The following is a 24,675-nucleotide window of genomic DNA, read 5'->3' as shown; positions in this document are numbered from 1 at the left end:
AAAGTATTTTTGCCTGTTTTAAAATCATACCTGTTTTCTCTAAGCTTGCTGGGGGAACTGGAATTGAACTCCATTATTGATTGTATTCTTGAAAACTGTGTGCCCTCATTTCCATCTCTTCATATTGCATAGTGGGGGGAATGAGTAATAACAGGGGAAAAAGTGATCATATTATCTTTTGATTGAAATCATATCAAGTTTATTTCTGTGTTGCATTCTTTCCCATCATTGCATTTCCTTGAATCATACAAAGTATTCTCTGTTACCTTATCCTTCCGATTCCTACTCCTAAGTGATTAAAGAGATTGTTGATATTGTAATATTACCCATTGCTGATCACCGTTCATATTCATAAGTGTGCTATTCAGATATTATTATATTCCTAAAAGTGTGATATATATATTATTCAATTCTTCAAATAAACCTTTTAATTTGCAAAACAAACCTACTTCTTGGCTCAGTGAGGTCGGGGAGATCGAAAGAGAGGGGCGTTATATAAGGGTTCATCATCCAGATTTAAAGAACCTTGACATAAAAATATATAAATAAGGGCTTCCATTGGTCATCCCCTACTAGGCATTGACTTAGTTGGAGTGCTGGATTGAAGTCACTTTCAGATTGGGGGCTCGGGTGCGGGACTTCTGGATTAGAACTACCACTTGTGCAGCTTAATACAGGGTGCTAACTAATAGGATACATAAATCCTGTTGGTCTACCATGCTGTGTTACGCTGTAAAAGCACCCCTCAAAAAGGGAACACTCTCAGGAAACGGTCTGTTTTGCAAAATAAAATAAAAAACTTCTGTAAATCAGGAAGGAAATCAATTTCCAGAATTGCGACATTGGTAGACATCAAGATAGCTAGAGAGCACCTTCTACATAAGCTATTTGTGAGAGGTGAATGGACTGAGCAGGACCATAATGTGTGGTTGCAGGTAATCACACAACAGGTCACTGAAACTGGGTTAGATATCTGGAGAGATCAGGGTCCCTTACATGTGGCCCTGAGTGAACTATATATGGCCCCTAAGGCCAAAGATGAGCACAACAAGATTGCCAGGGTAGCAGCATATTTATATTTATCTATGGGAGCCATACAGGACAAATGTGCTGAAGGCCAAGATCTGGCAAGTAGGCAACTGATGCCATTAGAGAAGGCCCAATCTGATCTGGACTCTTCTGAGCACAGGCTGCAGAGGAGCCAGGAGTCATAAAACGAAAGTAGGCAGTATCTAATTAAAATAAAAGAGGACATGGGTATCCTGCTACAGGAAAAGGCAGACCAGGATACCAGAATTCTGGCCTTGCAGAAGGAGTATCAAGAAGGTTTGGGCTCCCTACTGCAGAGCCAGAAAAAGCTGGAGCAACAACTGGATTTCAATAGGGCATGCACAGAGCAGGTAGTCACCCTGCAAAGCCACCTAGATAGAGAGAGGCAGAGTGCAACAAATTATTTCTGAAAGACCTGGACACCCAGGCAGAATTTGAGGAAGAGCGCCAGAAAGCTGGTGCCCTTCAAAGGGAGAGGGACAACCTGGCGGCACATAGGCAGGCTCTTGCTCAGGAAAGGGATACCTTAGGCCTGGAAGTCTGTAACTTAAAAGGGAAGCTGGAAGAAAAGCACCTGGCCCTCTAGGGACTGGGTGACCTCCAAAAAGAGCATCAAAACTTGTTAGAGCACACGAGGAGGGTGGAAGATGCTCTGGCAAGAAATGAACAGGCCAGTAGGGATAGGACTCAGGACGCAACCCTCCTGCAGCAAAGACTGGCCCAGTACTCCAAGACAAACCAGGAGGCACAAAGAGAAAATGAGGCTCTCTGTCAGCACAACGATAGGCTCCAGTGACAGGTAGCCATGCAAGAGAGACTGATAGAGTCTAGTAAGGCCTTGATAGAGAACAAAAGGCTCAGCCTCTTGCATGGCAACAGGGAGCAGGGGCTGATAGAGATGAGGTTCCCTGGGAAAGGAAGACACCTGAGCATAACCTCAGGAGCCCTAGTACCAGAGGCCTTCATCTCTCCCAGTCCCTGGACTCTGCCACCCCATGACCCATGGCGCACATGAGCCCAGGGCCACGGGGATGGCAGATTACTATCCAGTCAGATGTATGGGGCTCATAGGCCAGTACCTCCCAGGAATGGATGGGCGGGCATCCGGGTATGGGCACCCAAGTACAGTGCAATTTACTGGGGAACCCCAGGATAGTAGACCCACTAAGGGCATCCTGAAAACCTCTGCGCAGTTAGGACATTGGGGGTACCCATCAAATCCTGGGAGCAAGGAGGAATCAGAAGACTCCTCTGAGCGCCCCAGGACACAGGAGACTAGGTCCCCACATTCTGCCAGCCATTCCCAGGCTTGCAGAATCTGGGAGAACCTAGAAGATCAGACGGGCACCTCTGGGAGCAGTGCCTCTGAGTCAGTGGATGAATGGACCAGGGTTACCCAAACCAAGAAGGCCAATAAGGCAAAAAGAGCCTTGCTTAAGGACCACTTAAAACTGATTAAGGCAATAAGGAGTGTCATCACGCCTTATCACAAGAACGCCAAGTATTCTGTGTGGGAACACTTAGAGCTCTTTGAGCAAATGATGGAGACTTCCCATTTGAAAGTCAGCAGTAGCTGCATTCAGTACGTCCAATGGCCATTCTCCCCAGAATACTCCAGTTTCTTTGCGAGCTGGAGGACCAAAATCATTCAAGATGGTCAACATATAGGGCGGCCATATTAAAGCACTTTTCTGTTCACAGAAATCCCCAAGAGGCTCGCAAGGCAGCCTACAACTTACAATGTGGGGAGGATCAGGCCCCACAAGAATTTGTGCAGGAGTTGAAGCGTGCCTTTGCGCAGACTACCAAAAGGGTGCGCACGGACAGTAAAGAATTTGTTAATATGTTTTTCCATGCGCTGCCAAAATACATCATGACCCAGCCAGTGAGAGATTTTCATGAGAAAAGGTCACTAGACTGGGTCATTGAACAGGCCCCCCGTATCTATGAAGTGCAGAAGCCCATAGAAAATAAAAAATAATGCTCAGAAAAGCCCTAAACCAACCATCACCCCTGCCACTGCTAAGGTGGCATAGGTAAAGGTGGCCACCATTTTAGATTTGGAGCTGGAGGGGGCCTAAAAACCTGCCTGCACAGAATAATTCCAAGCCCAGAAGGCCCTCGGGCCAGTCACAGACAGGGTGTCAAGGAGGTAGTCCCACCAATGGGATCCCTCACTCCCATGACTATGTAAGTCCCTGCTATAAGGGAACCGACCCATCCAGGGTTATGTGTGGACTCCTCCAGCCCAAGGAGGGGGATCCAACCAAGCACCTAACCCATGGAACTTCCCTCCTAACTTCCGCCAAGAGGGCAGAAATTCCCAAAATCCTGGGCAGAACTTTTTCACCAGGTACCCACAGAACTCCCAACCCCAAAATCATCCATCCTTCTTTCCCCACTTTCCTGAGCCCAGACAACCTAATCCAGTGAGGGGAGGCCAAGGGTGGAGGGGTACCCAAATCTTCCCAACCCGGGGTACTATCAGAGAAGGGATAGCTACCCTTCCCGGGATCAGCCCTGGGGAGAAAACAGAACCCTGTATCAGCCTGAGCTGGTTTCACAGCTTGAGCGCCAGGTCCAAAACATGGCACCCCATCTGGGTCGCATGCTGAGGGCTCAGCAGAACCCTCAGATGAGCATGCCGGCACATAATGCCCCAAACTCTGGACGTGGTGCTACAGAACAATGACGGGGGCAGCACCCCGACAAATCACTGGTTCCCAGGGAGGAGGCACAAGGGGAATGGGGGTGTAAAGCCTTGGAGGAGGCTTCCTTCCCCACTTGTAAACAGCCCCTGGAAATCCAGGAACCGGAAAAAAAACCTCCTTCCCCTAAAAGTCTGCCACCCAAGGAGCAGAGAGGGGGAGGAGAAACAAAGGACCCAAACAGACCCATTTTGTGGAGGAGGTACAGATCGTCCAATTTGAAGGAGAGGGATCCTCAGAAGAAACTGGGAAAAGCATCTTCTCGTCCAGAGATGGGGGAACTCCTCCCAAGAAAAATGGGTCCCAAGGGATTCTCATTCAGACTGGGTAGATCTGGGAACTGAGCTAGTGCCGCCCATCATCCAATCCCAGAACCAATGGCATCAAAATCCCCTGCTTCAAACCCATCCTGGTGACTGCCTCCAAAAAGGGGGGGGCGGCCAAGAACTGGAACCAGGGGAACTCAATACTTCTCCCATCTCTAGCTGCCACCTTTTTCTTGCAGATTCCCAAGACTCTCCACAGAATTCTGCCCAAATCTCTTCTCTCTCCATGTCCAAATCTAAAATACTATCCCACCAGTTGTCCAAAAATGTGCATTATCTGTGCCCCCTTGCGGAGAAGGAGGGAAGATACTATGCCCCGGTTCAAGTACAGGGTCAGGGTACAATTTTAGCACTGGTGGACACGGGACCCCAAGCTACCCTTCTGTCCAAAAAAAGCCTTTGATGAACTAAATTCAGGAAGGGGGGAGAATTACCAAATTCCTCTCACCCCTCTTCCCGGACAACTTCAGAACTTTGACAGGAAGGAAATTCCTGTCGAGGGGACTGCGGATTTGGACATTAAAATTGGGCGACACAAGGTGAAACACCCAGTCATAGTAGTGACTCCAGAGGGCACACCTTGTTTGCTAGGGAATGACCTACTGAGAAGGTTTTCCCCCCTAATAGACTGTGTAAACAAGGTCCTCTGGACCCAGACTAGCCGACCAATAAAATTGAAACACAGTGTCAACCATGTTAGTTTAAATGGCACATGCCACATGGTTGAACAAAAATCTGACCGAGTAGAATTTCACTTCCAGAACAACCAAATTCCAAACGCGACAGTTATAGCAGTAGGACAACAGACTGGTGATGGGGGGGGGGGTCCTCTCTATTTCTGAAAATCAACCTTCCTTCCAGTTTAAGGTGGTATTCCACAATGGAAGGAAACACTCTGACATTTTTTACCAATCCACAATCAGACATTCCCACTCCTATAGTCCAGAAAGATGTGAAATCAGCTCAGAGCCTGGCTGATATTCAGCAAAATGAGAGAGCAGTTGTTCATCCCTGTTCAGTTAAATGAAGGGAAGGACTCTGTTCTCGCCCGAGTGTGTGCGAACAACGGTAAGAGCTTCATCAGCGAAGCCATGTTCCGCCAACTCCCAAAAGATCCAGCCATTCCCACATTTAGACTCATAGACAAATGGCAAATGGATCTGGAAGCACCCAGTTCCAAACATCTCCTACCAAGCAGGTGTATGCTCAAAATCTCCATAGTCAACAAGAGCATAGTTCATAATTGTTGGGTGGTGCGAGATGTCACTGCCGCCTTTTACTGAGGCAGTGACATTCTCAATCGCTTTGCCATTAGTTTGGTCCTAATAAAATTCAAAGCTTGGTCCCGATTAGCAGATAATCCTATGGGCTTTGATGATCCAGAGAAAGCATTTAGGTCAGCTCAATTGCTACCTTATGCAGTTGAAATTCAGATTGGAGAGGAAGTCACCATCCCAGAAAGGATCCGAGAATTCTCCCTGGAAGTGAAAGTTAAAAGAGGACAGAAATTGAAAAACCCTGAAGCTTATATTCATCTTAATGCTTCTCTCCAACAGCAAGGGTTGGGGGTAAACCCAACACCATTAGTCAATATAAAACATGACAACACTCCAATAGAGGTGGATAACAGCGACTTAAAGACTATCACTCTAGCCGCAGGCACCATTATTGGAATGGTGGTTGATGACTGACATTTTTCCATTGATTTAGGAAATGAACTGTTAGGACCAATCCAAGGACTGTTTTGACAGTGACAGTGATGACAACACAACGCCAGACAGGATCTTTACCCAGCATGGGGGGAACTTCCTGGTGTACACTTCCTGACCTTATGGTAAGGAAGATGTGACTTGTGACTTCAGGAGGGATGAGGTGATTTTCCAGGTCCATGAGGGCTGCCTTTCCCACCTGAAGCCACCATTCAAATCAGTACTCTGACCAGGGACTTCTGCACCCAGCTGGAGGAGGCCGCTGAGAAAGCAAAACCAGAAGTCTTTCCAGGCTTCAGGCAGATGGTTGAAGAGAGAGCCAACCTAGCTGATGCCTGTGAGACTCTGGAGCAAAAGCAAAAGTTGAAGCAAGTTTTCTTGGATTTTCAAGATCTCTTTGCAGTGGACTCATATGACTGTGGTCGCACCGACATCCACACAACAACAATTCCCACGGACCCTGGCATGACTCCAGTGTTTGTGAAGCAATATAGCTTGCCTCTCGCATCAATGGAGTCCCTTACTGAAATAATTAAGAACCTTGAGTCCCGTGGGATAATCCGTCCAGTCCACAGCACCTTCAATAATCCGGTGCTGGGGATATTGAAGCCAAACGGCCAGTGGAGACTCTGCACTGACCTTTTGGAGCTCAACAAACAGGTCCATACTTCCTGATGGCCTCTTCCCTGCATTGACCAAGGGCTGGCCCAGATCGAGGGGTCACAGGTATTTACTGCAATAGACCTGACCAATGGATACTGGACTGTACCTGTCAGTAGGGAGGACCAATACAAGCTGGCTTTTATCTTTGGGGGCCAGCAGTACACATGGACCGGGACTCCCTTCGGATACCTCAACTCCGGCAATAAGTTCAACATTTTTCCACATAAGGCCATGCCCGACCTGGGTGAGAGGGGTAACCTGGCTTATGTAGATGATGTCCTCATCAAAAGCTCAACGGTGGAGGAACAGATAGCGGAAATCCGTTATGTTCTGACACAGTTGAGGGCCGCCGCAGCAAAACTTTCCTTTCAAAAGGCACAGTGGTGTAGAACCCGTGTTAATTTCTTGGGGCTTGAGATTACTCCTCAGGGTCTTTGTCCCCAGGAAAAGAAAGTGGAAGCCCTCCAGAAACTAAAAGACCCCACAACTCTGCGGGAACTAAGGAGCCTCCTTGGACTGACTAATTATAGTAGGAAGTTCATTGGGGGCTACGCAGAGATCACCAGACCCTGATTCATTTTTTGAAGGGGGGGTCAAGTGGGAATGGGGTCCAGAACAAGCGAGGCAGTAAGACAACTCAAAAGAAGCCTCTCACAAGCGCCTTGCCTATCTTACCCTGTCAAAAACAAGGAGTTCTTCTTGGAGACAGGGTTCTCTAATACATGCTTGACTGTAGTATTATACCAAAAGCACGACAAGGTCAATAAAGTAATCTCCTATGCAAGTAAAACTTTATCCTCTGTGGAGGAAAAATTCAACGATTGTGAGAAGGCACTCCTGGCAACGGTGTGGGCATTGAAGAATTACTGCCCGTTTATCCAGGGGGAACACATCATAGTGGAGACTCCACACCAGCCTTTGCAATACCTCCAAAGTGACAGAGTCTGGGCCGGAAATGTGAGTAATTCCCGAATTACTTCCTGATTTCTGTCAATGCAAGGCTTTCCTGTGGAGGTCAGATATGGCCAAAACAAGAAGAGTCCCCTCGCGCAAGGTCTGGCTGACTTGCATGATTGTGCCAGAGAAAACTGTCTCGAGGACGAAAGTCTAAAAATCATGGACAACATGGAGGCATACCTCAATTCCCCACACAAAGTCTTTGAAGAAGACAAGTGTGAGGGAATGCCCACTGTCTATGCGGATGGATGCTCTTACCATGTTGACAACAACGGGTAAAATGAACTTGTGGCCGGCGTAGGGAATGCATGGGTGAATGAGTGCCCAGAACCCTCCGCTGGGTACAAGATTGGTCCCCGAAGTGGTCAAGTGGCAGAGTTGATGGCTGTGCATCAAGCCATCCTCACTGCTGTCCAACATCAACTCCACGAACTGGTCATAATCACAGATTCGGATTATGTACGGAACGAGTTCGTGGAGCACCTGATTAACTGGAAAACCAGAGGCATGTTATGTGCTAATAACAAACCCTTGAAACATGGGAAGTTAATTCAAAATATTGATGATCTGGTCACTTCGAATGGGATGACCATCTACTGGAAAAAGATAAAGGGTCATTCCAAAGTAGAGGGACCAGAAAAAACTGGAAATGACTTAGCTGATCAGCTGGCCAAAACCGGGGCCATCCAAGGGGATCTAATAGAGATTGAGTCCCTGTTGGGGGAAATCCAGGTCACTGCTATCACTAGGTCCCAGACAAATGCTCACAATGATCTTTCAACTGCAAAATGGAGTAAGGAGACCCCATATGCTGATTTGATTACAGCTCAAAAAGGGGATCCAATAATTGGTAAGTTTTATCAACACATTGAGGACCCTGAGAGCTTTCCCCTGACGGATACCGATTACATTGGGAAAGAGGACCACAGAGTGTTGATGAAATGTCCAAAAATGTTCTGAATCCAAGACGGTTTGTTGGTGAGGAAATCCCTAGCTGGCCATGATCAGTGGGTGGTTCCTACCTCATTCCGAAGCCTGATGTTAAGTCACGCCCATGATGCGGCCACAGCCGGTCATGGGGGGTTTCATACAACACTTGAAATCTCAAGGGAGGTTGCATACTGGCCACACATGAGGCAGGACCTCGACCAATATTTGAAGGGGTGTCTTGTGTGTGCACAATTTCAGCCAACATCCCTCACACACCGTGTGCCTCTCCAAAAGAGGGGGATGACACTGCCATGGTCAGATTTGCAAGCAGATTTCATTGGGCCCGTGATTTGCTCTTCTAGGGGGAACAAGTACATGTTGACCGTGACATGCTTGTTTACTAAATGGGTGGAATGTCTCCCGGCCCCAAACTGCAAGGCAGAAACAGCAGCTGCCCTGATGATCAACCACATCTTTTCGCGTTTTGGACTACCCCAAAGGACCGAGTCAGATAGAGGTAGCCATTTCACCAGCGAAGTAATGACAAGGATGTGGGAGATACTTGGGGTTAAAAGGAAGCTACATATTGCTTACCAGCTAGCCTCTAGTGGTGCAGTGGAACGATACAACAAAACCATTGTGAGCATGTTAAAAAAGTTTGTGGCAGATTCTGGGCCAAGTTGGGATATTCGTTTACCTCTTGTCCTAATGGCCATCAGATCTACCCCTTCATCTGCAACTAAAGAGCTGATGACTGGACGCAGGATGGTGCTTCCCCAGCATCTGCTCCATAGAACCCAAGGGCAGACATTGATCAATGCCTCCACAACTCATGAGTATGTTGAAAAGAAAACACCTTCAACATGCTTTTGCCTATGCTCAGCGTAATCTAGAAAGATCAGCCGACAGCATGAAGACCCACTATGACTTAAAGACTACCAGGAAAGAATACATTGTAGGAGACCGGGTCTATCTATACAATTTCCAACGGAACCAGGCCAAACAGCAGAAATTTCTGCCTACCTGGAAGGGACCTTTTGAAATTGTAGACAAGATCTCACCAGTCACCTACTAGATCAGTGTGATGTTCTGAGACCAAACCCCGGAATTATTCATATTGTAGCTACTATGTTTATGCCAGGAAACTGACAAATTACAGAAATGTGCACAGATGCGGTATGCATGCATGTCTAAAAATTGGTGCAGAAATAATATTGAGAAACCCACCAAAAGCACGAAAAAGTGGTCATTTCTGAACCAAAGCTCTTAGGAAGATGAGAGTTAAACAGAAATGTACCTTAATTAATCTGTCATGTAATTTATGTAATATTAACAAGTTGTGTATATTGTAAATATATGTTTTATGAGAAATACGATACAGAGGCAAAGGGAAGGGTTTTCCCCTAAGCTATAAATATGACACAGGATGACACGCTGATCCTTTCTCCAATCAGGGGATAGGGAATTCTCTAACCTATCAGATCCTTAGAGGGTTGGGCATAGAGAATTAGCCTCCCCACCCACTTTGGAAATACATAAATGGGGACTGCTGAGGACAGACAAGAAACACACTCTTCAACTACTCAACTGATTTCTTGGCGAAGCACCCTGCAAGAAGATTCAGACAGAGCGCCAGACATAGATCCAGAACCAAACTCTAGAACCAACTCTAGAACTTTGAAGCAGAGAGGCCTAACCCAAAAGCTGAACCCTTCTCAGCAGGCCTGCAGAACCTAGCAACCTGTTTCTAACCCCTAAACTTCCAAGGGGCTCTCACATCCAACAGCCGGGCTGTGCTGTTTTGCTATTCTAGCTAAGAACCCTGTGCTAGAACCAAGATCCAGACCCAGAAAGCAGAGCTGTATACAGAACCCATCAGATCCAGTCCAAGCGACCGCGCAGACCGCAGCGCAATGCTGAGAGCAGAACTGAGACCTCTCCGGTGGCGAGAGAATCCCAGCCAAACCCTTGACCAGATCTTTGATGGTGCCCACTCCATTCCAAAGCCATAGGAGTGAGTATCTAGTCTAGAAGTGCCCATAACCAATCTCTTAGCTTAAAGTAATACTATTCCATCTATTTCAATCTGTCCAGAACTGCATTACAGAACCTCTGTTGTCTATCCTTAATTCTTCTCTCCTCCACATAATTCTTGATAATTGTAGCAATAATCATCTTTGCACTGATATTTTCTGAAGAGGGACAAGTGTTTTGACGGACAGAGATCAGAGCGGAGGCACCGCTGTTCTGGTGGCTGCCCGTTGAGTGTCTTGCTTCTTCATAGCCCCTTAGTATAAACCGATCCTTGTTGGTAAATCTTAAAGCGCATCTAGCATTTTGCAAATTTTGACTCTGTTTCTGAAAAATCTACCTTCACAAAAACCTCTGTAACTTTGGAACCGCACGTCCTAGAACGGAAATGTAACTGTCATTTTGAAGCTAACATCCTAAGCTTACCTTACGAACCTACAATGACATTCCAATTCCTTATACTTTTTTCACAATCGCATTTCCCAGAAAAGTTGCTGCAAATTGCATTTTGGGTAATTTTCACCACATGTCGGAATAGCTGTTTCTTGTTTGCAACTGCTGAATTTCGTTTCAATCTGATAATCATTCATAATCATTGCTAGTGTTGACCTGAACCAATTCAAGATAACTCTCACTCATTATTAATCCATTTAGTGAATTAAAGTCATTTTTAGCATATTTTCCCATTCATTACAATCGCATTCAAAAGTATTTTTGCCTGTTTTAAAATCATACTTGTTTTCTCTAAGCTTGCTGGGGGAACTGGAATTGAACTGCATTATTGATTGTATTCTTGAAACCTGTGTGCCCTCATTTCCATCTCTTCATATTGCATAGTGGGGGGAGTGAGTAATAACAGGGGAAAAAGTGATCATATTATCTTTTGATTGAAATCATATCAAGTTTATTTCTGTGTTGCATTCTTTCCCATCATTGCATTTCCTTGAATCATACAAAGTATTCTCTGTTACCTTATCCTTCCTATTTCTACTCCTAAGTGATTAAAGAGATTGTTGATGTTGTAATATTACCTATTGCTGATCACCGTTCATATTCATAAGTGTGCTATTCAGATATTATTCTATTTCTAAAAGTGTGATATATATATATATTGTTCAATTCTTCAAATAAACCTTTTAATTTGCAAAACAAACCTACTTCTTGGCTCAGTGAAGTCGGGGAGATCCAAAGAGAAGGGCGTTATATAAGGGTTCATCATCCTGATTTAAAGAACTTTGACATAAAAAATATATAAATAAGGGCTTCCATTGGGCATCCCCTACTAGGCATTGACTTAGTTGGAGTGCTGGATTGAAGTCACTTACAGCACTAGACCTGAAGGTATGAGGGTGCAGGAGCAGCAAGGTTATTCTCAGCTTGGTTACACTGCTGTACAGTAATTTACAGTGTGTACATAGGTTGATACAGTTGCGATCGGTGCAGTAATATACAGTTTACAGTTTACAGGTATACATGGTTACATGATTAGTAAAGGTGAGGTCAGTTATTGGTCATTATTCTTTAACCACTCAATGTAGCTACGCCTAGTGTGGGGATAGGTTTGAGGTGTCCTCAGGGAGGGTGGCAAAGAGTTCCAGTGTTGGCCTGCTTTCACTTGGAAGTTATTGCCGCCCATTTTGGTTCCATTGAATCTGGGAACTGTATGTAAGTTAGCATTGGTGGATCTGGTGGGCCTGTTAGGGGTGTATCTTTTTATTCTTTTAGCTAAGTAGCGGGGGCTGCATTATTGAGGCATTTGTGTGTTAAGGAGGCTACTTTGAGCAGGATTTTGTCCGTGGACGTAAGCCAATTGTGAATTCTCCTTGTGTTAGAGATGTGTTCTCTCTTGGGGAAGCTGAGTGCTGCTCTGAGAGCATTGTCTGTAGGGTCTGGAATTTATTGGTTACCTGTTTGTTGGCTCCTACGTAGAGGGCATTACAATAGTCCAGTTTTGATAATACAAGGGCTCTGGCTAAGGTAATGCAGTTCTGAGTGGATAGGAAAGGTTTGGCTGCTCTTATGAGCTTACATGTGTAGGCTGTGGAGGTGGCCATGGAACTAACCTGTTTATGGAAGGAGAGGGCAGAGTCTAGGTAGATTCCGAGGGATTTCACTTCTTTAGATACCTTGATGGGATTGCCGTCTATAATAAAGCTGGTGTAGTTATGGTCCAGTTTATTTAGATTAGTGGTGGGTCCGAGGATAATGAGTTCAGTCATGTCATCATTCAGGCATAGACTGTGGGAGGCCATCCATGCCTGGATGATGAGGTATACCCTGTTCACCAAGGCCAAGTCCTTGTTGTAATCTCTCGTCAACAGGATGAGGATCTGGGTATCATCGGCGTAATTAGTGTAGGTGATACCCAGACCGTCAAGATCATCAAACAGGGGCTTCGTGAACACGTTATAAAGTGTGGGGGAGATGCATGAACCCTGAGGGACCCCACATGTGATGGGGATGGGGTCGGCGGAAGCTGAGGTGGAGAATGCACACATAGATCTGTTGCTGAGGAATGACTCAATCCAACCGATGGCTTCTTGGGAGAAGTGGACGGCCGGGTCCAAGTGGTTGCATAAAATTCTTCCTCATCCCAGTACTTGTGTATGAGGCAGTACTTGTGTATGAGGCACTATGCCTCATACACAAGTACTGGGATGAGGTAGAGGTACATGAAGATAATGCCAGACTTAGCTACCTGTAATCTTCATTACTCCTAGTCCCACTCTTCCACATCCAGTACTTACCTATGAGGCAAGGAGCCTCGCACGTAAGCACTGGGACAAGGAAGAGGGACATGGAGGTAATTCTGGGCCAATGAGCTGATTTTGGAGGTTGGGGTAGGGTATGGGAGGGAGAGGGGATGTGTGGGGGGTGGGATTGTGCATGTTGTCTGTGCCGACTGATAACAATATATGCCATTGTAAGAACGCTTCTGTAGACTGTGCGCAATAATGCTAGTATTTGCACTGTAAGAGCTATTTTGTTGGCTGTGCCCTGCAATGCCAGTATTATCCACCATGTGAACATTTATAATTGCAGTGGTCCTTGGAGAAAGTATTTGCCAGTGTAAATAATCTTACATAGACTGTACCCAATAATGCCACTATCTGACGATCTAAAATCACTTGTGTTGGCTCCATCCACTAATGGCAGCATTTTCCACACTGAGAACAATTCTGTGAGCTGCAGCAGAATGTTACATTATCAGCAACTATAAAAAATACTCCTGCTGGGTGTGTGCACTTGTGTAACAGGAGCCCCTGCGGTGCAGGGAGCCCCGCAACCACATGTCCTGGGAGGGGGCCCCAATAGAAGTAAAAAAAATGAAAAAACATTTTTTAAAACCTTTTTTTCTTTTTGAATTCACTCTGCATTTATAAAGAAATTATTTCTGTAACAGAAATTATTTCTTTGTGAAGGTAGACTGAATACAAAAAGAACCTTTCTTTTTGAAGTCCAGGGGCTACCCCCACACCATGACATGAAGACCCTAGGCTGGAGGCCTCCATGTCATGGGGTGGGGCAATCGCTATGACTTCAGAAATAAATAGTTTATTTTTGAAGTCACTCTGCCTTTATAAAGAAATTAATTCTGTTATGGTTCAGTCCTTAATGGAAATAATTCTCTCTTTTTGAGGTCAGAGTGACTTCGAAAAGAAACAATGTATTTTTGAAGTATTATGGCTCCCCTCAACCCCATGACATGTGAGTGTGTGTGAGTGTATGGTGAAAGGATGCACACTTAAATGTATGGGTGGCTGCCTGGGTGTCAGGGGAGTTGCTAGGTCTGGAAAAGACCCGGGGCTAAGCTGATGTCGGAACTGTTGGGACTGGGGGCTAGCTAGTCCTTTGGCTGTAGCTCCTGAGATTCTATCCGGGGCTACAGCCAAAAGATCAGGGGCTATAGCCCCTTTAGCCCCCCCTAGCAACGCCCCTGCTGGGTGTGCCTTTATGGTGAAAGTGTGCACACTTAAATGTATAGGTGACTGTCTGTGTGAGTGTATGGTGAAAGGGTGCACACTGAAATGTATAGATAGCTGCCTGTGTGAGTGTATGGTGAAGACGTGCACACAAATGTATGGGTGGCTGGGTGTGCATTTATGGTGAAAGGATGCCCACTTAAATGTATGGGTGGGTGGCTGGGTGTGTGTGCCTGTATGGTGAAAGTTGCACACTTAAATGTATGGGTGGCTGCCTGGATGTGCCTGTATGGGGAAAGGGTGCACACTTAAATTTATGGATGGCGGCCGGGGTATGCCTGTACGGTGAAAGAGTGCACACTTAAATATATGGATGGCTGGGTGTGCGTGTGTATTTATGGTGAATGGTGTCTGTGCTTGTGTTCAGGGTTGCAACAAAACCTACATTTAAGGGGGGCTAACCCTTCAAATGTTGGGAGAGCCGCTAACTTCACATGTGGTGGGGAGGAGCAAACCTATTTGCGTGGGGGCATCTAACTTCTTTACAGATTTTAATTAGACTAATCTAGTGCAACTTCAATGTTACAAGCAGTTAACTCTCTCCTTTAAGTCTGAAAGCACTCACTTATGCACTACTGTGAGAATGGCTGGTCTCCTGTTCCCTCTCTACCTTCCAATCACTCCCCTGGCATGCAAGTACTAAACCCACATCACAATTCCAATTGCTTAAAACATTTGGCATTTGAATGCAGTGAAATGCTTTACATTAGTAATTGCTGGGCCGGGCCCTTATTAACAGCGGAACCCAGGTGGCGTTTAACATCTGTGTCCTTTTCTGTCCGGCAACTGCTCTGTAGGTCAGCCAGGTCAAGTCAACATAGCCCACAATTTCAAGGGTGGGGGAGTGGAGTGCTGAAGCCCAGTCAGCTCAATGGTGTTGCACCACGACTTGTGTTTAATGCCTTGATTACTTATTGGCAATCTTCATTACTCCTAGCCATATTCTTCCTCATCCCAGTACTTGTGTATGAGGCAGTACTTGTGTATGAGGCACTATGCCTCATACACAAGTACTGTGATGAGGTAGAGGTACATGAAGATAATGCCAGACTTAGCTACCTGTAATCTTCATTACTCCTAGTCCCACTCTTCCTCATCCCAGTACTTACCTATGAGGCAAGGAGTGTGATGCTGGAAATGGATCAGACGGACCGGGCCTCCGTATCCTTGTCCTTTACTGCCTTTTTATTGTGTGTTCTGTCATATTTTCCGCGCGGGAGTTCATGTGGGACTCCTGGCGGTACAGCTCTCTCTCTTTTGGTTTGGTGAACAGACCCGTGGGATACCCTTATGGCACCCATGGGTGGGGGTACAACCCTGTGCCCGTAGTGTATGTTTTTGGGCACCTGTGGGTGGCCCGCAGAGCGGGGTATGGGCTGGTGGCAGCTCCATGCTGAATTTGACAGGTGCGCTGAGTATCCTCCATTTTGGGATACCCCGGCCCTGCCATTGAAATCAGTTGATTCCTGATGGAAAACAAGATGGCCCCTGTGACCTCTTGCTTTCTATTACCTGTTACCTTGTTTTTCCAAAGTCCTGAGAAGCCCTGACTCTGTCCCTTCCCCCTGACTGGCTGTTGTGTGGAAGTTCCATATATGGTGTTGTTGTGAAGTCCAGTCCAGACTGACTGGAGCCTTCCCAGTGACTGTATGTTGTGGGTACGCCCTATGGGTGGGACCTGGGTGAATGGAGTGTGTGACCAATATGCACTTCTTGTTGTGGCTGTCTGGTTTCTGGTATGAGAGACAAAGACTGAGACAGCCCTGCCTGAAACTGGCCTGAATGCAGTGTGTAGTGTTGAATGGCTGGGTACTTGTCCCAATCCACATTCCTTGTTGTGAGTGTCTGAGCGGGAGGAGGATGGCCTGAATGCACTGTGTGCCTGATTGGCTGACTGACTGCATGAATGCCCTTCTGTATGATTGGCTGCTGAGAGTGACCCAGCAGTGTGGATGAGAGACAAGATGGTATATCTGGGGACCTCTCACCACTGGAAATTGTTCAGAAGCTGTGTCTACACTGAAGAGTAACTGGAACTGCTGATCCTCGATGCCCAGCTGGAAGGCGAAGACTTGCTGTTGCATTTGCTTTGACCTGATCTGAAAGCTGCCGATCTCGTCAAGGACTGATCCGAGAGAGGACCTGGTAAGGCGCTCTCTTCCCGTGCTCCGAGGGACCATCGAGCACCGCTAACCTTCACCGTAGCTCCCTGGAAGTCAGGCTCTCAAAAGGCTGCCGACCCGAGACGGGACCGCTGAGGAGAACGAAGCAAAGCACCCGGACTTCGCCGCTGTCGGAGTCTAGTGCCGTCGACCAGGGTTCGCAGGTTTGTGTAACCGCTGGAGGCCTGTCGAAGTTGTGTTGCCCAGCCGTGGGGACCACTTGACGCTGTGCCGCTGATGATCGGAGCCGCCCACTCCTTTGCCTAAGAACATTTGAATCCAAGGACTCCCTAGTCCGCAACGTCAACCGCTTTGTCCCGCCGGAGAAAGTCGAGGATGACCCACGTGCCGAGGAGAATCCGCCGGTGGGTTTCCCGCCACCTAAAGGCCACAAAGACTTCGATGACTCGACACCCTTGTTGGGCCACAGTTCTTCTGAAACTCTTTGCGGTCCTGAACAATCCATCGCTGAGGTGCCCCGCACACCTCATCCTCGCAAGACGTCGCTGACGAGCACCGCCTGGATAGACATCGGGGTCTCGGCACCCTTGAACTTCTCATCGCCAATGTTGACGACAAGTTCACCATCTTCAACCCCTCTCGACGATCCGTGGCTCCTGCTTTAAAGGGAGTCACTCAAGAAGGATCCTTCGACGCGGCTTCGAAGAATTCTACTCCACCAGGTACATTGGGGGGTAAAACCTTAATAGGAGGAAATAAGGCTATTGAACAATATATGGACTGGGCTTGTGCTATATATCTTTATTTCACAGGTTGCCCAGGTGGGGGGATATCCACACAGAACTGTGTCGATCGGTAGGGGCCAGTATTCTGCCTATTGTTTCAACCATTTTACGTTCCTTCCTATCTCTATTGCTGGTTCCCTCGTTATTGATCTGTGTGACATTCTAACCGTACAGTTGATGCACTGTAATGAGATTAGATAACATTGGTGGTACCACTTTAGAATTGTATATATTTATCATTGTTGATTTCCGAGTACAAAGTGCGTTATTGTGATCGTGTACATACCTTTAAATATTAATTATATAAAGACTGTTTTCAGTAATACAGTGTGTGGACATTCCTTTGTGGGGGTTCTGGGACTACACTGTACTTAAGAACCAGCCTGCATCACCTCCTGAGAAGCTAGGCCTTGATTGCTCGACTACGTTACCAATAATAGAGAATCTTGGCTGGGGTCCTCTGTGCCTCTCCTCTACCATATAGAGAGCGGAAGTACAGACACCCCCTTCCAGTCTTTACACTGGTGGCAGCAGTGGGACGCTTATGGTTTTAAGAATCAGTGTATAACTGTGCCACTTACAAAATATCTGAACTTTATTAAATTAAGGTTTGGTTGTGTACAAAATAACTGCATTACAAGCAATGGAGTCTATTGCAAATGGTAAATTGACTAGGATGAGCTTAGAGGCTCTCCAGAGTGCTTGTGAAGCCAGGGAGTTTGACTTTGTGGATAAGTCTAGGGCTGAGCTGATAGCTGCCCTGGTGGACCACCAGACTGATGGTGAAACTCTTGATGAGGGGGGAATGCAACCAATGAGGACTCTGCCCCTGGGGGTTCTACTGAATCTGTTTCTGGGAATGCCACCATTCCTGCTGCCTCTGTTCCGAACCCCAGCAATTCCTTGGAGCTTGAGTTATTAAGGATGAAATTGGCCTTTGAATATCGCAAGTTGGAAATAGATGCTGAGCTTAAGAAGGAGGAGTTGGCTTAACAAGTAGAGCTCAAAAATAAGGACCTTGAACTCAAGAACCAGGACACTGAATGTCAGAGAATCCAGCTAGAGAAAGCTAGAGTGGAGTCTTCAGCGAAACCCAGTGAGAGTGTCAGGTCCCCAGCAACTAAATTTATGAAAGATTTGGTTGGTGTGTTTGTGGAGGGTTCTGATATCTTCCAATGGATTGAAGCTTGTGAAATGGCTTGTGCAATTCATGATGTTGACAAAAGAGAATGGGCTAAGTGATTTTAAGCAGAGTGCCTCAGACTGGGTATGACTGTATTCTGAAGCTGAGTGTGGAAGAAAGGGGTCAGTATGAGTGTATGAAATCTGTTTTGATTGCCAAGTTTGGCAAGACACCTACCCAATACCTTAAAAGGTTCAGGGATTTTAAGAAAAGAGAGAATGTGTCTTGGGTTGACTGGGTGAGTGCTGCGCACTTGAACATGATGGGGTGGATTGATGGTTACAAGGTGAAAACTTTTGTTGAATTGTCCCACCTGTTGTTTTTTTAGCATTTTTCTGAAGACTGTTCACCGGAGCTGCGTCAGTATGTTGCTGACCAGAACATTTTGGATCCCTTTAAGCTGGCTAGGCTGGCTGACAAGTGGGTCTCCCACCGGGAGTCCCCTAAGGACTCCAGTGGGAAGGACAAGGACAAAGAAAAGGGGGCCCCTCAGAAAGCTGAGGAGTCCCAAAAGCAGTCACAGTCGAGTAAACCTAAACCTCCTCTCCTAAGACCCAAAAATCTAATGGGGATAAGTAATCTGTGGGTGGGAGTAAGAGTAGTGGTCCACCTGCTGCAAAGCAGGCTCCCAGTGGTTCCAGTACTGTACCCCGCACTCCCGGCACTTGTTGGGATTGTGGGGCTCTGGATCACAAGAGGGGTGACTCCAAGTGTAAAGGTAAGGCACTTGGAGTACAGGCTGTCAGCTTGACCTACCCTTACCCCATGTCTGAGGTGTAGGCCACTGTCTTCCCCTCCTCTACAGGGATCACATTTGGTGCTCTTGTAGAGATTTCCTTAGTGTCCTTGGGGCCTGGGACCAGTACGCGGAAGTACTGGCGACTATCCCACAGAACACCCGTAGATTTTTGAGAAGTGTCCTCCTGAATGGCCAGCCTTCTACTGGTTTGAGAGACACTGGGGTAAGCATGTCAGTGGTGGACAGGACCCTGCTCAAGCCAGAGGACTATGTAGGTGCTCCTCTGAGAACCACCAGGTTAGCTGGTGGGCCTCCCAAATTATCACCTGTAGCCTTAGTCACACTCATAATTGGAGACAAGATGGCAAAGCTTCCTGTCCTGGTTCAGGCCAATGTCCCTGCTAACATTCTGTTAGGTAATGATCTAGTAGAGTTGGGATTGATCTCGGATGGTCTTCCCATGACTGCTGCTGCGGTCACTAGGTCACAGGTGCCACCGGGTCTGGCTGTGAGTCAGGTACCCAAGCCAAAGGCGCGGCCTAAGACAAGACGAAGAAAAAACAAGAAGGCCACCTCTGTGGAGGGAGCTCCTTCTCTTCCTGCTGTTCCTACAGCACCCATTGGGATCTATGCTCCCGACGGGCTGGGTCCAGTGGTAAACCCCATCTCAACTCCTGTGGGAGAAGAGCCGGAAGACTCTCCTGTGGGAGAGGTTCTCAACCCGGAGGATCATCCCGATCTTCAATGCTTGTTAGCTGAAGGAGGACAATACCGGGCAAACTTCTGTAAAGGACAGAGAGAGTGTCACTCTCTCGAGGGTCTGAGGAAACAGGCCCTGTCCCAGGCACGAGGGGAAGTGCCTAGGACATTCCATATTTATTGGGAGTTTGAGCTCCTTGTTAGTGAGCCCACTAAGCCTGAACCTGCTGCCCTCAAGAGGTTGGTGGTAGCCCAGGTTTACAGGCCCTTCCTACTGCAGTTGGCGCCTGAGGTGCCCTTAGCTGGTCATCTTGGTACCAAGAAGACTAACCAGAGGCTCTCTGCCCATTTCTACTGGCCTCAGATGGGAGTAGAAGTGCAGTCCCACTGCAGGAACTGCCCAACTTGTCAGTTGTCTGGCAAGACTGGAGGCAGTGTCATTGCCCCACTGCAGCCATTGCCGGTGGTTGGCACACCATTTGAGAGGGTGGGCATCGACATTGTCGGTCCCCTGGACCCTCCCACTTCAGGTGGACATCGGTTCATCCTGGTTTGGTAGATCATGCCACCAGGTACCCTGAGGCTATACCCCTTCGGACTGTAACTGCCAAGGTGGTTGCCAGGGCTCTCCTGGGCATTTCCCTAAGGAGGTTGTCTCTGACAGAGGATCCAACTTCATGTCTAGTTACATGAAGACGATGTGGAAAGAGTGCAGAGTAACCCACAAGTTCTCCACCTCTCACCATCCTCAGACCAATGGTCTGGTTGAGAGATTTAATAAAACTCTCAAGGGCATGATAGGTGATTTGGAAGAGCCCCTAAGGAGGAAATGGGATCTCCTCCTGCCATGCCTGCTGTTTGCTTACAGAGAGGTACCTCAAGAGGGTGTTGGTTTCAGCCCCTTTGAGTTACTCTTTGGACATCCCGTGAGGGGGCCCCTTGCCTTGATCAGAGAAGGTTTGGAAGCCACCCCTCCAGGTCCCGCCAAGCAGGTGGGGGACTATGTGTTAGGCTTCAGACGGAGGATGACACAGATGATGGGTCAGGCAACAGCAAACCTCAAGGCCAGCCAGGAATTGAACAAATACTGGCATGACCTTAAAGCATCGCAAGTGGATTGGACTCCGGGACAGGAGGTCCTCGCGATGGAGCCTACCAAGCCTCGGGCATTGGCAGATAAATGGACTGGACCCTTCAGGATAATCTCCAAGATGGGCGAGGTCAATTATCTGGTTGACATGGGAATCCCAGGGGTAGCCCCTCAAGTATTCCATGTTAATCGGCTCAAGCCTTTCCACAGGCGAGCAGAAGTCTCATGTCTCTTGCTAGCTTCAGAGCAAGAAGAGGATGAGAGTGAGCCCCTTCCTGATTTGCTGTATAGCAACCCTCAGGATGGCTCAGTGGAGGGACTGCATCTCTCTCCAGATTTGACAACAGAGCAGCAGAGGGCATGCAGGACTTTGCTCCAGCAGTATGCCTCTCTGTTTTCGCTGATGCCAGTGACACTGGTAACAGCGTGCCTGTCAAAAGCAGGAGCTACCGTATGTCAGACACTGTTAAGAACCACATCCAGGCTGAGGTTGCCAAGATGTTGGATCTGGGTGTTATTGAACCCTCAACCAGTCCCGTGGTCCTTGTCCCCAAGGCAAGTTCCCGGGCAGGTACCAAGGATTGGAGGTTCTGTGTGGACTACCGAGGAGTCAATGCCGTCACCAAAACTGACGCGCACCCATTGCCCAGGGCTGATGAGCTTGTGGACACCATAGGTGCTGCCAAATTTGTGAGCACCTTTGACCTCACCTCAGGCTATTGGCAACTAGCTCTGACGGACCATGCCAAGGAAAAGACAGCGTTCTCAACACCAGAGGGACTCTACCAGTTTAGGGTCATGCCTTTTGGGTTGAAGAATGCCCCTGCCACATTCCAGAGATTGGTCAATCATGCTCTCAGTAGGCTGGAAGCCTTTTGTGTGGCTTATTTAGACAACATTGCCGTCTACAGTTCCACTTTGGAAGAGCATTTTAGACATCTGGGTAAGGTGTTGCAGGCCTTGAAAAGGGCTAACCTCACTATCAAGGCCACCAAGTGCCAGATAGCTCAGGGGAAAGTCACATATCTTGGTCATGAGGTAGGAGGGGGTCAAATCCTACCTCTCCCCAGTAAGGTACAGGATGTACAGGACTGGGAGACTCCCACTACTCAAACCCAGGTGAGAGCCTTTTTGGGCCTCACTGGGTATTATCGCAATTTCATGGCAGACTATGGAACCATAGCTGCACCCCTGATGATCTGACTTCCCCCAAACAACCTAGGAAAGTTAATTGGATGGAAGACTGTCAGAGGGCCTTTGATGGCTTGAAAGAAAGTCTGTGTAGGGCACCTGTGTTGTGTGCGCCTGACTACAGCCGACCCTTTATCGTCCAGACGGATGCCTGCGACACCGGAATTGGAGCTGTCTTATCCCAGTTAGATTCATCTCGGAAAGGAAATCCAGAGGAAGCAATTTTCAAAAAGGGTGTATTAAGGATTTTATTATACCCAATACATTTTTTCTTTGTGAGTTTAGTCAAAAATTAATCTGCAATGTAGCAATTTTTATTTTATATAGCAGGAATATTTTAAAAACATCACAATTTAGTAAAAATCATCCTAATGAATCATACAACCATTTATCCGCATTCATACCACATCCATCCAAAAACTCATACACCTCATCAACAAATACAAGGTAAAAACATATAGCAAATATAACAATTCATCCACAATTTCATAACAATACAATCAATTTTTGTGCAAAACAACGCATAGTGCAAGGCCACAACAGGTTTTTAAGTGGACAGCAGCAACAACACTTAATGCATGACCATGGTAGATTTTGAAAGCAGTGGTCAGCAGTCAGGATAGGCCAAACAGAATCTTCATACGCGGCCTTATCCTAGGTTTTTCTCAACGTTTCGACGTGTAAACGATGGTTTAAAACGTCTTCATCAGGAGATTAAGGGTAGTTGTCTAAAAGCAAACACAAATATAGGGGCCCATCAATTCCCTGTCCAGCACTAATTGCAAGTGAAAGAAGAAAAAGAAGAGGCCAAGTGCAAGAAAAGCGGAAAAAAAGAAATAAATACATCACTCCACAACACTAGAATGCAGACATGAATTGTTCTGCTGCTGTCCTGCTAGAAGTAACCCAATGTCTGCATCTATTGGGATTAAAGAACTCAGGGTGTCATGCATGGAGTGCTACCAAAGAAAATCAGTGTCCCTAGACCAACCAGGTGTGGATCATGAGTAAGGCAGAAAGTCAAATTTATTTAATCCAGCTCAAGTGAAAAAGATCAAATGGGAAGGTAACGATACCCACATGCAAGTGTTTTAGAAAGCCTTTTTTGAGGACAAAACTTTTAAAGAACCAACCTTGTCAATTGTAATTCGAATCAGTCCATTCAGTAAATTTTGTGCGAAACAGAACCACTGTCATACAATTTGGCAATGTTCTGGTAGATGTTCCTGCAAGTCAGATGGCTAAAGTTGGACTCCAATCTATAGGGGTTGTAAATAAAGTATTATCAGAGACCCTAAACAGAATAGTTTCATAATATTGCATGAATGTCTTATCCTTATGTAGGGGAAAGAAAGGGGTTCTAAACCTAGGGACATTGTCCAAAATTCAGCGTGAGGCTCCACACCAGACTGAGGCGTCATTGGCCATGTAAAGAGTAATTATATAAAAAAATGTAAAATTTACAAATGCCAGGATGTCCAATTTAGGCTGAAAATGCATGGGGAGAGTGGAGAAAACCCCCCTGCCCCCTCCTAATCTGCACCCAAGAGTTACAACTAAATAAACTAAATAAACGGCGGGCAAGAGCTTCAAGGGACTATTTACCTGCAGTAAGCATTCCATGGAGTGCATCGCCGCTACTCGAGCGGGACCCAGAGTTCGCTGTTGGCTCCAGCCATCTATACCGTGTCCGTTCGGGAGAGAGACGCGCATCTAACTTGCCTGTGCTAGCCCGCCCATTAAGAGCAGCTGGCTACCTATCACGTGGGTACCCTACACCACGTTGATAGGAGAGTGCCCAGCCGAGTAGAACACGTGAGTTTCCCACGTGACTACGTCGATAGTGTACACTTTAAACTACGTTCTTAAGGACGCTGTAGAACCCAAATCTCACGTGATCGTTAATCCACGCAACGCGGAACATAGACCACGTAGTATACATGCTGCCTTTGCCATGGCAACCAATTACTCCAACCTGATTGGGTAATGTGCCGCGCCAACAAAAAGTAAAATGGCACTTAATCGTTGGTGCGCACACTCGTACACAGCTTGTGAATGCTGGGCAATGTAGTTTTAACGCTATCGTTAACCCGGCAACCAATCACTCGAACTAAGTCGGGTAATTTAGTTGGTGCAGAGAGACTAACTCGACTACTTTGTCTTGTGGGAAAATGAAACCCAGTCGTAAGCCAACCCTGATGAATATGCATCTCTCAGAGAGCGTTTCTTTAGAAATATACAAATGGGTAATGACTTTTAAAGCATATGCAAATGAACAATCCCCGCATTTAAATGATGCCCATACCTATGACCTACACAGTATTAGAGGGTCGGAAGTTCCCAGCAAACAGGTAGCGATGGCAAGACCACAGTTCTAATATGACCCGGCAGTACACCGAGTATATGGGAGATAGTGATGGACAAGGAATGTTATAAGCCTACATGCCAAGGTTCTAAGGTATTTAACCCTTAGGTCAACGTTTTTAAATTGTAGATCCATAATTCTTC

This window comes from Ambystoma mexicanum, chromosome 6p (genome assembly GCF_040938575.1).
Source record: "Ambystoma mexicanum isolate Mex_15411 chromosome 6p, UKY_AmexF1_1, whole genome shotgun sequence".
NCBI classification, from domain to species: Eukaryota; Metazoa; Chordata; class Amphibia; order Caudata; family Ambystomatidae; genus Ambystoma; species Ambystoma mexicanum.
Note: the sequence above shows the minus strand (reverse complement) of the source record.